This window comes from Haemaphysalis longicornis, unplaced genomic scaffold, assembly GCF_048455015.1.
Source record: "Haemaphysalis longicornis isolate Haplotype H1 unplaced genomic scaffold, Haemaphysalis longicornis Haplotype H1 scaffold_12, whole genome shotgun sequence".
NCBI classification, from domain to species: domain Eukaryota; kingdom Metazoa; phylum Arthropoda; class Arachnida; order Ixodida; family Ixodidae; genus Haemaphysalis; species Haemaphysalis longicornis.
The window spans coordinates 2,292,820-2,308,380 of record NW_027526225.1 but is presented as its reverse complement, the minus strand read 5'-3'; the positions used below and the strand labels follow the sequence as shown (position 1 = coordinate 2,308,380).

General features: G+C 48.0%; 1 protein-coding gene across 2 annotated transcripts in view; it reads left to right on the top strand.

Annotated features, from left to right (window-relative positions):
• Positions 1-2,277: 2,277 nt before the first annotated feature.
• Positions 2,278-15,561, top strand: part of LOC144162255 (uncharacterized) — a 76,505-nt gene continuing 63,221 nt past the window's right edge. The window contains exons 1-3 of one of the 2 annotated variants that reach the window (XM_077692714.1): positions 2,278-2,460; positions 5,653-6,389; positions 7,123-7,161. The gene's annotated coding sequence lies outside the window, so the exon portion shown is untranslated. The remainder of the gene's footprint in view (positions 2,461-5,652; positions 6,390-7,122; positions 7,162-15,561) is intronic. The other variant, XM_077692713.1, reaches the window with a different exon arrangement.

Sequence of the window (15,561 nt, the reverse complement as noted above, 5' to 3'; positions counted from 1 at the left end):
TCAACATAACGGTTGTACTAAAAGTACAACCGTTGTATCGAAAGCACATTTTAAGTATTGCTCGGAATGCGCTGCACTGAAAAGTAACCGCACATTCTCTTCTTTGCATCTGAATCCACCAAACAAACGTTAAAAAGTATACAGTGTATATGACAAAATGTATTTCATATTCATATATGCATGCACGCATACTACTGTGCAATAAACCAACAACGCAGAACCACAAATGTAAAATGCTATACCTTCGTGACTTCCCTGCGGAACTTGAATGCATATTTAGAATTAGCCTTAGCGGCTCGGATGAGTTACTCGTTTTCCCTCGCCATCTCGGCAGCATATGTGTTGTTCCCCAAATTTGGTTCCCTTCCATCTCGGGTAGTGCGCTCGCCCGCGTATTTTCCCTCCTCGCGTGTCATTGGGCACTCTGTGGACACATTTATCATCGTAGTTGCTGAATTTACGCTCATAAATCCCGCAAAAATAATCGCAGCACGATGGCTAACAAACCGGCCATGCAATGACGTACCGGCAACTGGCCCGGTGTCTAAAAAAACGGTCGGGCCAGTCAAAAACCGAGCAGGTGGCGACCCTAGTTCTGACTGGTTTTGATCTTGGGTGTTGTCCTGGATGGATTTGAAAGAGGGAGCAAAAGCTCATTTTGTTTCAAAGATAGCAGTGCGATAAAAATGAAGGAAGCTCACACTAATGCGAAAGACTTAGCAGTATCAAAGCTGTATGCAACCTTCACGACCATCACGACGGTTTAAGTCCACGATTGCAGACGATTTGCTTCTTCGTTGCTGCAACCATAAAACTTTACTCCATCACAACTGCCTTCATTTTGGCGGAAGTGGTAATCATTAGGCATCACCTTGGAGGGGCGTACGCTATGACCTGTCTTTCTCGTTCCGAGCAAGTGTTGCAACGACTACGGCGAACGCTGGAGGATTTTTTTTTTTTTTTTGCCTGTCTTGGCCAACCGCCCAAGTGAGTATGCGTGGCTTGAAAACGTGCGCCGATTTTGCTGGGTGGTCGCCGCAGTCTTGGCCAATCTCTCTAAGTGGGTATGCTTGGCTTGACAAACGTGCGCTGGGGACGCTGGGCGGTTGTCGCGAGGCACGCACGTACGAGCAGTAGGTTTTTTTTTTTAACTGTCGGGTGGTCGCCGCGAGGCCCGCGCTCACGTGCGCGCGCTTGGCAATTTCTTGGTATTTTTTACTGCGGACACGAAAACTTACGATTTGCTGCAGAGCTTCGCTCTTAAAACACACAAACGGAGACAAGAAAAAAACTGCGCTGACAAGGACGTTAATTCCCGTCCGCCCGTGTCATTATTATTATTATTATTATTATTATTATTATTATTATTATTATTATTATTATTATTATTATTATTATTATTATTATTATTATTATTATTATTATTATTATTATTATTATTATTTTGCGCTACTATCTTCGAATCATGCTCCAACTCGCCCGATTCGCCGAGCAAATTTTGTTTTTCTCGATCCATTCATTCGGTCATTTCATTTGCAAACTTTTTTTTTTATTTCAAATTCAAATTCTGGTGTTTGCGCGGAAGCTACGCCTGGGCTGTAAGGTGCATCGTAGGGGAAAGCTTCGGATTAATTTTTTACCGCCTGGGGATCTTTACAATGCATCGACAATTTCGAAACTGCGATACACGGGCGAATCTTTTGCTTTTCGCCTCCATCCGAAAAGCGGCCTTCTTCGAAGTTCGACAGCTGCATATATCAGCAAGGTGAGCGATTTGCTAGCATGCATTCTGTTGCGCTTCGCGCTGTGGCCGAAAGTTTATCTGGTCTTCCCTATCGCAACTTGTGCAGCTGGGGAGACCAATATGACAGGAATGGGGCTTCTCATCAAATTTCAACAATTTGAGGTAGGGTCGACAAAATAAACAGAGCTGGAACCTCGCAGATTTACTGGCAATGCGTGAATTGCGCGAATAATTTAAAGACCTGGCCGACGTCGAACTATACATTACGGCCTGCTTGGCAGGCTGAAAGAGCGCAATAAATAAAGCGAAGTTTTTGGCTGCCTTCTCGTAATTCAAAAATGGCGCGCTGCTGGCGCCCTGGTGTTCATTAACAGAAACGATTCCGCACTCATTTCTTATTGTCAAAGTCTTTCAATGAAACTTCAGAGAATAAATTGAAAAGGAAGTTTTGCTAAGTTATACGAAAGAATAGCTCGGTAAACAGGAACCAGAGTGCTGCGGCGATTCATCCCGTCTCCCGCGATATCTCGCGCGAATCCCTGTGCGCGAATGCCGAAGCCGCCATGTTTTCGTGAACACTATTTTCAACTCGGCGTGTGGTTATGTGTTCTTTCCGTGCGGCGTGTTTTTGCCTCGATCCTCACACGAAATCGGGATGTTATCGCCGACACTAGCGTGCCACGGATGCGCCCCACCGACGACATCGCCTGAGAGAGGTTCGTGGGCGTTGTTTGTGTTTGTTTTGCCAAAGCGGCGCCGCTGTGGTGCCGTGCCGCAGCCCTCGGCCGCCGAGCACGCCGAAATGAAAACACAGCCACGCTCGCGTGTGTTCCCTTCACGTCTTCCGGCGAGAAACCGTCCTGTCGGCGCGACTCTGGGGCAGTGGTGTTGGGCTCGCTACGCGCGGCGGAAACTTTCCGTCCGGTTCGGGCGTCGAGTGCGACGCATATGATCGTTGTTTGTCGCTCGCAGATGCTCGGCTTTGGCGGCCGCAGCAGCGGCAGCGCTTTTTCAGCGTCGTCCGTTATATTGTTGTGCTGTCGCCGTGTGCAGGCTCTCGCGGTTTTGTTTTGTTTTCGGCGCGTTGCGGGTTCCCCGCCTGCTCCGATATGGCACTGCGCGTCGCCGCTAACCGATGCCCGCTTTTACTTTTTTTCACGTTTTTCTGAGAAAACGGTAGCAGTAATGCGCCCGGGAAATTACGCAACGTTTCGAGATGTCGCCCACCAATGCTGTTGAGAGCGGCAGCGCGGGTTATACCTCGGAGTTCGTCCAGTACTCTGCTCCAAACAGCGGACGATTTCGTTCGCGGGCGTCTGTTCGTAGCATAGTTTTGTTTTTTATTACTGTTCGGCTGGCTGTGACAGCGCGGCGACCCGATGCTGAGAACGCGCTGCCAGCCGCTTTCAGAGCACTGACAAAACGCCGCGCCCAAAAAAGAACGCGCTAGAAAAAAAACGGGTCGACCAGCCATCTAGACCTGACACCTACACCATTCACGCGTCGCCAAAACCCGTGCAGACCCTTTTGCGGAGACTTCGTTGACTCCGCACCCAGAAAGCGTTGTTGCACCCGAAAAAGGAGACGGAGCTTCGTTTTTTGCTGCCATAGAAACGAAAGCGCCTTGGTTGATCGAAAAATTCGCGAGCTTCGGAAAAACTGCGCGGAGATTCCTTGAAGGGTGTTTCACGCACTTTGTGTTACTAAAGGCGCAGGGTATTGCTTTCTCCTACGTTACAAAACAGCGCCGTTGTCAGTAGCGGTGCGCGTAGACGGACGAGCAGACGGGAATAGAAGAAAAGCAACAACAAAAGCCCGTCAAACTTCGCAGGCTTAACCGACCGCGCTCTACTTTTGGTGGTATCCTTGCAGATTTGTTTGAACAGACGCGCGTCGCGGGTTCGCGCTTACCGAAGCCCCCCTTTTTTTCATCGAATCCGCCCGTTGTTAGTGCTTTTTAACCTATATCGGCTTATTTTTCATTCTTAAAACGGGAAGTTGAAGTAAGTCGCAGTTCCGCTGCGCGCGGGTACGCGCGTTTTATTCCAAACACGTGTGAAGCCGCGTCGGCGTGTTACATTTTGCTCGCGTGGCGATAGACGCACAGTGTACTCCAGGGAAGGGGTTTGTGGCGGCGTGCGTAAGACGGCAAAAAGAAAAAAAAAAAAAGAAAACGGAGGAAAGGAAAGCTGTGCTGGGAAAAAAGACCCTCTCGCTTTCGTAAGCAAGTTTTGGGGCGATAATCTTCGTCGCCTCCGGCGTCGGCGACGGTCTGTTTGACTGGCCGCGATCTTGACTGCTGAAGGCGAGCAGAGCGTCTTGAGACGCGTTTGTCGCGCCAGTGGGGACGTAATGGTGTGTGGGAGAGTCGGTTCCCAGTCGCATGAGCTTTTTTTATTTTATTTTTTCATTCTCTCCCTCTCTCTGTCGTTGTTGGATAATGACTTTGCTCGGAGTTCGTCATCCTGGAGAAATTCGCTCAAATTGGAAAGAGCAATATTTGCCTCCCCTCTACCGGCGGGAATTACCCCCACCCCTCCTCCTCTTTTTCTCTAAAGATGGAAATTGAGCGGAAATTGCAAGCTGCGTCAACCTATGATATCCTTCCATTGACCAGTCGTCTCAGTGATTCATTTTAAGGATAAAATTATCGCTTTATAGTTTAATTCAGCTTTGCATTTAGTTTGCCCGTAGGCATTCATTAATGCATCATATCAGCAACAGCGACCTGAGGCATTCTGGGTTATCGTGGACAAACTTTCTGTCGTTACCGATTCGCCGGTTGAGGATTTTCAATTGTAAACTGCGCTTTTGCTGGGAGTATCTGCAGAAGTTCTTTCAGAGTTGCGAAGCCGTGCTCGTTAAAAGGATGCTGGGATGTGCATATTTTTTTTCTTTGCTGACAAGTTTGCTTTAACCAAGCTGACAAACAACTTTGATTGGTGTTGGCCTTGCATGCAGCAATGGCAGTAAACGTAACACGAGCGTTCTGTTCCCATTGTTTTGACACTTACTGTGGGAAAAAAATACAGCAAATATAAAGCTTGCAAGCAGTTGACCGTTGTTTTGGGTCATGAAGATACTTGAGTGACAGGCCTGCTGTAAGGCACAACAAACATGTGCCAGCACTTGTGGCAATTTTAAAAACTTGATTGTAAACGATGTGTGCCTTTTGTTTGGGGTAATTCCTCTCAATTCAGAATTGAAGCGCTTAAAACTGCAGGCAGTTGCCTGAAGGCGTGCTACAAGAAGGCGTGCAATATGTAGCCGCATAACGGCACCTGAACCACCCATGGGCTGCGACACACAGCGCGTATCTGTGGAGGTGTATTGGCTAATGCCTACTCCCGGAATTTCGCCTTCTGTGCAAGGCCCAATACATGAAGTGTTAGGTGTCAGCAGCTCAGCGCATACCTGTTAGGGTGTGTTGGTTGATGTTTCTTACCAGATCTTAATGCGAGGGCATTAAAGGACCCGCTGAGTGAAAGCATCCAGTGGTGACGTGTCAACAAGCGTCTGTGCTCTGGCCTCACTCAGTGGCGCAGCAGTCACCAACGAGCTAGGCCACCCTTCCAGGCCACTGTACTAGTACGGAGTCCGAAGTATCGCATCATCAGAGGCTGCATCTGCGACACTAGGGAAAGGTGGACATTAATGCCGCATCTAGAATTTGTACGTAGTGCTTAGGTGCCCTTGGAATTTTCTTTTTATTTTTGTGTGAGAAAAACAAAATGGTGTGCAAAATTTGATGGCTTTTGTGCTTGCTTTGTCTACACTAGCCAGCCGTTGATGGCCGTGGCGTCTGATCGCCGTCTACGCGGGCATGACATTTTTGTGTCTGGTGTCTCAAAGCACTTACCATTCCATGGACTGTCTTTCTCTTATTGTCCTTTGCCCTCTTGTTGCAGTGTCGGCTCTGCTGCTGTGATTCACCCCCTTCTTCACCCGTAAAGCAGCACACGGAGAGAGACCGCAAAGGACGCAGGATGACATTTCTGACCGCAGCCTGGAGCCCAGACATGTCGAGGTAGCAACTGCAGAAAAACCTTGACGACGCGCGCACGTCGGTGCCGCCGAGGGCGCTTGTCTTTCCACGACGCCTGCCGCTGCTACTTCACCCGACCAAAGGGAGCGAAATCTCTCTTCTTCTTGTGATTCCTGTGACGTGACGTGACGTGGCATCATGTAGGGTGCGTGCCCACAGACACCGTGTGCGCCGTTCGTCGATGCTTGAATCACGGCCCCGTTGCCGCTGCTGCCGCCGGCTTCCCCTCGTCGGGTGATTCGTAGGTGTGCGCGATTTAACCTGTGCTGTGCTTCGCGTGTGTCGTCGGGTGTGCCGCTTGTCTCGCCTCCGCACCGAAGAAGAGTATGGCAAGACTTTGGACGGAGTTGTGACGTCCGGTGGCGGTGTTGCCTGTGCTGGCGTGCTGCGGCGGTGCGGTGAATCGCGCGCAAAGCTCTGGCCACTGTGCGTCCCGTGACTTTGTCCGGCCTGCTGCCTGCCGCTGGATAACGTGCGAGGAGGGGAGGACGCCGGCGTCACGGCTGCGACCGTGGTCGTCCCGTGTCGGGGATCGAGGAGAGGAGGGTCCTCGGAGGCGAAGCTGGGTCTGCTGTGCCTTGAACGTCTTGGATCGCAGAGGTGAGGAGGAGGAGGAGGAGGAGCGTTTGCAGCCTTGAGGAACGTTAGGAAGCATTCTAGCCACTGGGAAGCTCATACGACGGAATTTTATACTAATATATGGTAGAGGAAAATCTGGATCCTAGTGTCCAGGATCCAGATTGTAACGACATGATTGTAAAAGATTATTTAAAGTTGTTTTTATCTGTAAAAAGGTGGTACTCTACAAGATTCCCTTCTCAGAAATTGTTTACAAGCTTTATGCAGGACAAGCGAGAAAACAAAATGTTACCCGTATTTGTTGATTTTGGTTTCAAGAGCGAAGAGAAGCGGTGGGGCTAGCTAGCCAAGTCCAAGTACAGCCACGACAGCACGAGATTTCAGTGACAGATTTTCCTCTAGTGTGTATTAGTACGAAATTTCATGGTACAATAGATTTGATTTCACAGGCTTTGTGAACAGCCGTATCCATAACCGCATCCATTTCCGGGAACAATTGGCTACATTGTAAAAGCGGGGAGGGGGATTGAGAAGGCATAAAAAGGGATACAACAAGCCCTTGCTGTAATGAAATCGCATTACTCAAGCTGTCTTATGGTTGTGGGAAAAGCCACTGCGGTGTACCAAGAGCACATCATACCTACTTTCCAGCGAAGTAGCATTTATAACGAAACCATTTTTGCTGTAACGAGGCTTTGCTGTGTAGTTATGAAAATCCCCGTCTACGTTTTACTCATGGTAACGCGTTTTGCAGGTGGCATGTGGTGAAGACGCAGAGTGCCCTTGAAGGGTCGTAAGTTTGAATTGCTTGCTCGTGCTTTGCATAACAGCACCGCTTTTAAAAAAAAAGGTGGTTCGTTTTTATGTACTGATCGACGAAATGACATTTGAAAGTGGCGACCTAACAAAGACTGCATCAGAATAAATGTGGGTGCTGCTTGTGATGCATTTTTTTTTTTTTAATTTGCGGGATTGGTATTACACAAGCTGAAAGTGCAATTGGCGAAAAGAAATTTGGAGTTTACATTAAAAAAAATATGTAAACACGTAGAATGTGATGGTGGGTGACAGAGTGAAAACAGCTTTTATTGATGAATTCGTAGCCCAAAGAACAAGGACAAGAAAGAGGACACACAACACGGCTACGAATTTGTCAAAATTCCCACACCAACTTGCCCTAGAATCCGTACTCGTGGGCTTTTATTCTTGAAATGTTGGTTATTTATTGATAACAAAGCAAAAAGAGCCAGCCTTACTCGTACAACATTTTCATATCGCAATGAAGGAGAAGCATCTTTACAGCACTCTTTCTTTACTGGTCGAAAAAAAAAAGAAAAATTGCTTTGTAGGCTGTCACGTAGAGAATGCACTGTTGTTACCAATCAATTTTTTTTTAAAACAGGCCACATCTCCTCTAGACGTTAAGCATAAAGCGGGCAAACATTGTGATTCTGGTTAAAATTCAAGTCCTCTCGTCCAAGATGAGTTAATAGGTGTGACAACAGCAATTATTTGGAAAGATTTTAGGCCTAACTAAATCTCTCTATATAGAAAGATGTGAAACTAAGTGGGACGTTGTGCTGATGGCACAACATTAGGCAAATGTCAAAGGCGTGATTGCATTGCAGGGACGGTGTCTGTGTTTTGTTTGTACGGTTGTCCAAGTTGTGACAGGTCCTGTTGAGATTTATGGGGAGACAAAATTTGCGAAGAAAGACTTCGGTAAGGTTCTCCTCCAATGATAATTGAAAAATAAAATACAAGTCGGGGAAGAGGACGTAATCCGAAGGCCAGTACTCTGTGGTCGCATTGTAGACTGGAAGGGCATTAGGCAATTTCTGCTGGCTCAAAGAAATCTGTGCGTTCAGTTGCTGCTTGTGTTTGGTGAATGTGGTGGAGTCTTCGTTGGTTTTCAAGTATCCCGCGCCGTAAGAAATGGTCGTACAAACGGGATTTTCGTATTGTAGGTAGACAAAAACAAAATGCAAGCCGAATGCGAATGAACCAAACTTGTGTTTTGCCTGCATGGCCTCTTAAAGCTAGTGACGTCTTTTGTGGGAGTAGAAACTATGCAGCCGCCTTGATTGGCATTTCACTGCGCAGCCCTGGGATGAATTGTGGCCACTGCTATCATTTCGATCATTGAGTACTGCTACCTTCTCGTTCGCTGTCTCAGCTACTAAGCTTTTTAGTCCACTTTGGTTTTCATTGTGACATTGCCTGGTTGGTTGCTTTCCCGCACCTGCTGCAATGAGTCGTCTCGCCGCCTGCATGCATTATTGCTCCGTGATTCCTATGCACACAAATCCCTGCTCACGCCTTAAGTCTTGCAGCACCGTAGTGTGCTGTGCAGATACACTGTTGTCTTTCTGTTTCGTGCTGTTTTTTAAAGGGGCCACACGGACAAAATACAAGTTTGTTTTATACGAAAGATTTCGTGTTCTGTGGAGCACCCAGCACTTGTCTGGCAGCAAACGATGCCGTATTCACTGAGAAGTTACTCAGTTTAAGCTAACATTTCAATTCTCCCGCCAAATCGTGTTTTAACAACGTCTGCAGTGACATCGTAAGAACGGGTCTTCAAGCTAAACTTGGTGGGAAGTGGAGCCTTGTTTACTGTTAGTCAACCCAGGTGGCACCACCATACCGCAGCGGGCCGTTTTCTGCCTTTGCTTTGTTTTTGACCGTATTTCTACCTGGCTTGTTTTTCGTTAAGGGAGAAAATAATCGTTTTCGCGAAACGTGGTGCAAGCTCAACAAATATGGTCCCTTAAGACACCGTCACTTACGCCAATCGGCCAGTGTCGTCTGAAACAACTCCAAAGAGTCGCACTGCTGTGCAGCTAAAACAAGCATAGTGCAACCTGAGTCCTTCAATGCTTCTCTGGTCATGAAACTCCCGGCCAAGTTTCGTTCGGGGACAAAGGCGACCGCGAGGGGCGCCACCGCAGATCGGAGGGCATCAGGCGGCCGCCGCTGCTCTGTAGCCAGACCGGCAGTCAGGAACGCAGTAGCAGCATGCCCGTTCGCACCAAATTTTTTCGCCACTCACAAAATGACAAGTCCATTTGAGCGGCCCACTACACGTAAAGTGAAAGCGCACTGCTGATAAGGCGGCGAGCGTTTGTTTTATCTTACTCCGTGGTCCGTTCCCTGCCAAACGCGCTCTGACCACGCCCCCGGCTGCCCTCCGATCAACACCAGCGCCGCGGCGCGGCCTCCCGGGGCAGTGTACGAAGCTCTCCCATAGTGTGACGGTGAAGTTTCCCAGAAAGGCATTGAAGGACTCTGGTGCAACGCAGTACCATCAGCAGTACACATCGGTACTTCGATGTTTTTCGTGTGCTTTCGTAAATTCCATTGTTCATGCCACCGTTCTTACTGCTGTAAAAAGAACGTGCCCTAAATTTAAGCGCAGATAGCTCGTTCGGCAAGCTGATAAGCTCTGCCTAATTTGTGTTTGCTTTTGCTGGCCTCAGCCAATCGCACAGCTGGGCACATACGACATCATAGGTTCTGTTGCGGGAAATTAGCTAGTGGGTCGCATGGCCATTCCCTTTTTCCCAATTATATGGCTGATTTAAGCGAAGTTTACAATAACAATGGTGTCGGTATGGCTCTAAAGAGGCAATCTTTCGAATGAAACAAATTTGTGTTGTGGTTGAATTGTCGTTTAACAAGGTCTGATGCACTTGCCAAGAACTCGCTGAAACAGCGGTCACGACAGTTGCGTCGGGTGCGAACGTGGCTGTTTTGCACGGCTTGTGCCAAATGATCACCTGCTCTGTTGTCGGAATGGCGAGTAGCCAAGTGGCACAAGCTGTCAATGAAAAACCAGGCGAGGAAGCGAAACGACCCAAACATGTTCCCATTGGCTTGCGCAACGAAGCAGTGTTGTTTCTAAATCTTGCGACGTTGTCCCGATGCTGAACGTTTTTTTGTTTGTCCAGAAAAGTAGTGCGTTGTTGCCTGTACAATTGCGTTTGTCTTTTTGAATGGACAATCCGTCAAACACGTTTTCATAGGGGATACAAGAAAGACAAAGGATTGCTCTGGGTTTATTTTTCTTGTGGTGTCCAGGCACCTTTGTTGGAAGTAGCAGCCACCTGACCTGCACACATGTGCGTCGGATGTTACCCCTTGCGCAAGAGCAACACCGGCTTCGGGGAGTGCAGTGCAGAATTAATTGTTTTTATGTCTGGGGGATGGTCACGTTGCAAATTGGAAGCATAGTGGGCTTCCCTGTGCAGTTCTTGTCTTCTTTTTCTTCTTTCTTATGTGTATGCGCACGTCTCCATGATGCTGGATTGTCTTGTACTTGAAAAAAATGCTGTGCCCAGCGGACTCTCTTCACGGCCCCTTTAATAAGTACTATCAGGCGGTGGCGTAGCCAGAAATATATTTCGGGGGTGTTTTTTTACCACCAGGAAAAAAAATTAGTGAGGGACTGTGCCAGATGCCCAAACAATATTTACTAGTCATTTTCTGCGTGCACAAATTTCAGAGAGTGGGAGGGGGGGTTGTTTTGACACCGGAACAATTTCCCTCGGCCACACCCCAACTGCCATGCTTTGGCTTTCAAAGCACGTAAGCAGGCAGAGGTCTCCCTGCTAATATATATACATAGGCGGTATTCGCGGAAAAGTTTAGTGGGCGATTTCTTTGCTTGGCAACACTGAAAACGGCCGTGACCGTGGCCACTGTGCCTGCGCATGCACTTTGCGCCTGCATCTCACAGAAGAAAAAAAAACACCAGCGTGCATCGTCTGCCGCGTTTTTCCTGATTCTTGGCTGTGGCGTCAGCAGATATAATCGCCTTCACATTATGTGAGGGTGCTCTACTTGCCCTCTAGCTCTTCGCATCCGTCGTCTCGGTCGTGATGAATGATAGCAGTGACACTTTGAGGTGATGCTAGGATAGAATGAAGTAAAGATCAGACAGGCGAGGAAAGAGTAGAGAAGAGTAGTTCCACTGTGGCTTATCCCGTCGCACACAACACGCCTCGAACACTGCTGGCTGGCGTCATGCTGCGTCCGGGAGACAAGAAGGCTCGAAAGTTCCGGAATGGTGAAACGTGGAGGCGAGCGAGCTTGCTGTGACGAGGAGCGAAGTTTGTGGTGGTTCCAACCACTTCGGAGTTCGCTGGAATGGAGTGTGGCCGATGGACGGGTACTGGGGAGCAGGGACTGGCACTCGTCGACCCACACCAGCAGGTTGAAAGCCAGGCGACATTCAAATCCAGGGTGGCGGCTCTCGGAGACAACGGGCCACCGAAACGAAGTCCCTCCGAGAGCGCCCTATGGCGAAAACAACGCTACGCGATACCCGCGGGCTTTGTAATCAGTACGCGCGGCAGAACCATGTGAGAGCTGAGGGCGCATTCCGCCACGGAGAGGAACACTTGTGGTACGTCGCTTAGATTGAAAGGCATAAACCCATGTTTCTCCACAGGGATGATCTTGGATGAGCGTTTGATCTCGGTGTGATGGCCTGATGCGTGTGCTGCCATGATGGTGGCCGTGCATCGCCGTTGCAAAGGCGACACACATGGTGGCCTGCATGCACGCCACGCCAGTGAATACAACCTATATATTTTTGAGGAAAAAAAGTCAGGTTTGAGGAGCAGGCCTTGCCCCTTCCACACACGCATGCATACATGCGCTCACACTTTCGCTAACTCGCTTCCTTCCTGATTGTGGCTACACCCACTGAACCCGAACCTATTCACGTTGCGCAGTGCGTGCGCTTTCTGGTTACTGACATTCCGCTGCTTTTTAATTGTTTCCTGACTAGTACAGAAAGGGCTGAATGGAGCTGACGGGTTTACAAAAAGTGCAGACTGCCGCGGGCGGCTGCCTCCAATTTCTTCACCGCGTGCTGGAAAGCTGGAAACGTATTTGAGAAACTTGGAAGCGGTGGTTCCGCTGATGGATGTATCGGTTGTCGCAGCCATATCAGGTGGCAGGAGAGGAGCAGGAAAGCTCTGATATTCGATCGTGGACTCGACGCAGAGCACGCACGTAGGTTCCTGCTCATTGATAAAGCGGCCATGAAGACAAAATACAACCATTCAGTTTGAAAGAACTCGTCACCAGCCAGCCTCCTCAGGTCCACTGCAGGACGAAGGCCTCTCCCACTGACCTCCAGCCGCTCCTGTCCTGCACTGCCCGAGTCCACAGTTTGTCCCCGAATTCCCTTATTTCATCCCTCCATCGGGTTATTGCACTTCCCCTTCTTCTGGACCCATCTCTTGGTATCCACTCTGTTACCCTAATTGTCCACCGGTTATCCGTTCGTCACTCTACATGGCCCGCCCATTTTGTTTTCTTTATTTGAACTTTGATACCTTCAACTCTAATTTGTTCTCTGATCCAGGTGGCTCGTTTCTGTGCCTGAGGGTTATTCCTAACATTATTAGTTCCATGGCCCGTTGAGCTGACCATGGAAAGAATTAGCCTTCGCTAATTCGCTCACTCCATTTAAGCCACGAAATACGATTAAAAATGTTGAAACACTTTCAAATTTCATCCTGCAATTACGTAATATGGGCAGGAGTCGAGCAATAGAGGCTGATACTAAAAACATAGTTGTTATTGTATTAAAGGCTGCACTCAAAATTTTCACCTTTTGAAAACACTATTTCCGTATAGTCTGCTGAAAAAGAAAGTTAGATGCAAAATACAACAGCGTAAATACGGGCGTGGATGCTGCAAGTGGTCAGCAAAAACTGGTGATTTTGAAACCGAAATCGAGAAGACTGCGGCCACTGAAGTGACGTTGCAGCCATCCAGCAAGCGGCCGGGTGGTCATCAGCTCAGGAGCAAGCCTGCGCGCAAGCATAGGGGCAGCAAACGGGTGAAGTGTTCGCAGCAAAGCTCGACCGGTTCTCCAGCTGCATGGCTGGCCAGAGGAAGAAGCCCCCATCAGCTGGAGCGTCACAGGCGCATTATGGCTGTCTACGCGATCCGCTGGCAGGTGGAGTGTGGTGTGCGGCGGAGCTTTCTTGAACGCTTCTGATGGATTAACGAGGCATTTCATGGGGCTACCACTCGTGTCCCAACCGATTTGGGGGTACTTACTACACATTAAAAATAAATTTGGTCAAAGTGAAATTTGAGTGCAGTTGGCCTTTAACTGCACATTACTATTCGTATGATACGGTTACACAAAACTACAGGATCCACTACAATCGCTCAGTAATGTCGGTGGTCTCGGTCAGCGGCCACTAGTCACACAAGATTCTGTGACGTCATGGAGAAGTTGCGGGAAATTGGCTGGAAAGTCACCATTGCTTCATCTGTTTTCATTAATATCTCCGTTATTTGTAATCGAAGATTTCGGTAAAATTGGTATCGTTGTAATGGGGAAAAAGAAGCAGTCTTGTTAAGGAACCAGTCTGGTGTTTTGTCTTCGTGGCTCCTTTAAGATGTTTGGCCGATTTAAAAAAAAGAGCTGATTTGTGCGCCATTTCAAACATGTTTCTCTCATCTCAGTATTTCTGGGAGAACTTCGCTGGTACACAACAGACTGCGCCCCCTAACCTTGTCGAAGTCGAGCGGCTTGGCTTGGCTTGGAATGGCAGCACGTGCTGGAAGCAACATTTGGTTTCCCAACATGTACAGAGCTGGCACTTCACGATGTCGATGTTAACGTGATGGTCGTCTGCAGCCTGCTCTGTGTTCTGTTCTGAAATGGGTCCAAGCCTCACACTTCGCGCGCACTCGACGCCAGCCGCTGGCCTGCTTTGAACACTTGTGGTATTCTCTTGAGCAACTGCTGAAAGGAGTTCCCTCTGCTCATCATCCATAGTGTGAGGTAAGCAGTTTTAAAGCGGCCGTGAAGACAAAATACATGTCGGGTTTGTTTTTAAAAAGACTGCCTCGTCCCAATAACAGTACTGCCAATTTCATCGCAAACTCGAAACAAATAACACAGATATTAAAGCAAACAGGTGAAGCCGTAACAATTCTCCAGCCACTTTCTGGCAATTTCTCTGTGATGTCACAGTCTTGTGTGCAATTGGAGGGCGTTTGCCTAAGCCACCGCCAAGAAATGTGACTGGGAGGATGTAGTGGGGCCTCTGGTTCTGCTTGATTGCATCACTTGAATGCTAATGTGCGGTTAACACACTGATAAAAATGTTTTAAAGATGATAGTCTTTCTTGGGCTACTTAAAGGTGCCATGAAGAGGAAATACAACTTCGTTTAATTTTAAATAAACTAGGATTCAGTATCTCACCCAGCTCCATTACAGCCCCAAAAGATGTTTTTTTTTTTTAACGAAAAAAAAAGCAGGAAGTATTAAAAAGCTTCCAAATTTTGCTCCACAGTGACGTGTTATGAGCAAGTATGACGTCATACGGGCCAACAATAAAACATGCTTTTCAGTGCGTTAACTGCACGTTAGCATTCAAGCGATGCGGTCAAATGGAACTAGAGGCCTCATTACAGACGTTCAGTCATGCAGTCATGTGTTGTCGCGACAGGTCAGTTAGGCGGCTGCCAATCGCGCGCGCAAACAAGGTTCCGTGACGTCATAGAAAAGTTGCGGGAAATTGGCTAGGGGGTCGCGACTGCTTCACACGTTTTCTTTAATATCTCCGTTATTTGTTCGAAGATTGCAATGATATTGGTATCATTGTTATCGGGACTAAGCAGTCTTTCTCACGAACCCAACTTGTATTTTGTCTTCATGGCTCCTTTAAACCCAGAAATTTTGGTTTGTCTGTCTGTCTGTCTTTCTGTGACTCGATTCAGCCACCCGGCCGAAGTGAAACGAAGTCTGCGCAATAGCCTTACACACTCGCAGCCAAATCTAAACGTCTAAGTCCGGTTTATATGTTCAAACTCGTCAACATTGTTAAACAAGAACATGACCTTACGCAAATATAAGACAGAAAATTAATACGCAAGGGATATTTACAGTGTTCCTTTATAAAAAAATCATAGATGCTTGAGTTTTGCTAAATAAAATACTACATCGAGTGCAGAAAAAAAATTCACACTGTCGCCCGTGCCGCTATAGCTTCTGGCGGCATTTTAAGAAATCAAGTGGCAGCAGTTACGAAAGGTTCCGCTAGATAGGTTCCACGTTCCGCTTGGAATGCACATGGACTAGGGCGATGCGGTTCTATATAACGTTAAAGTAGGGTGCCTCGATTCATGCGAGTCTCCGCCTTACAGCAGCACTGG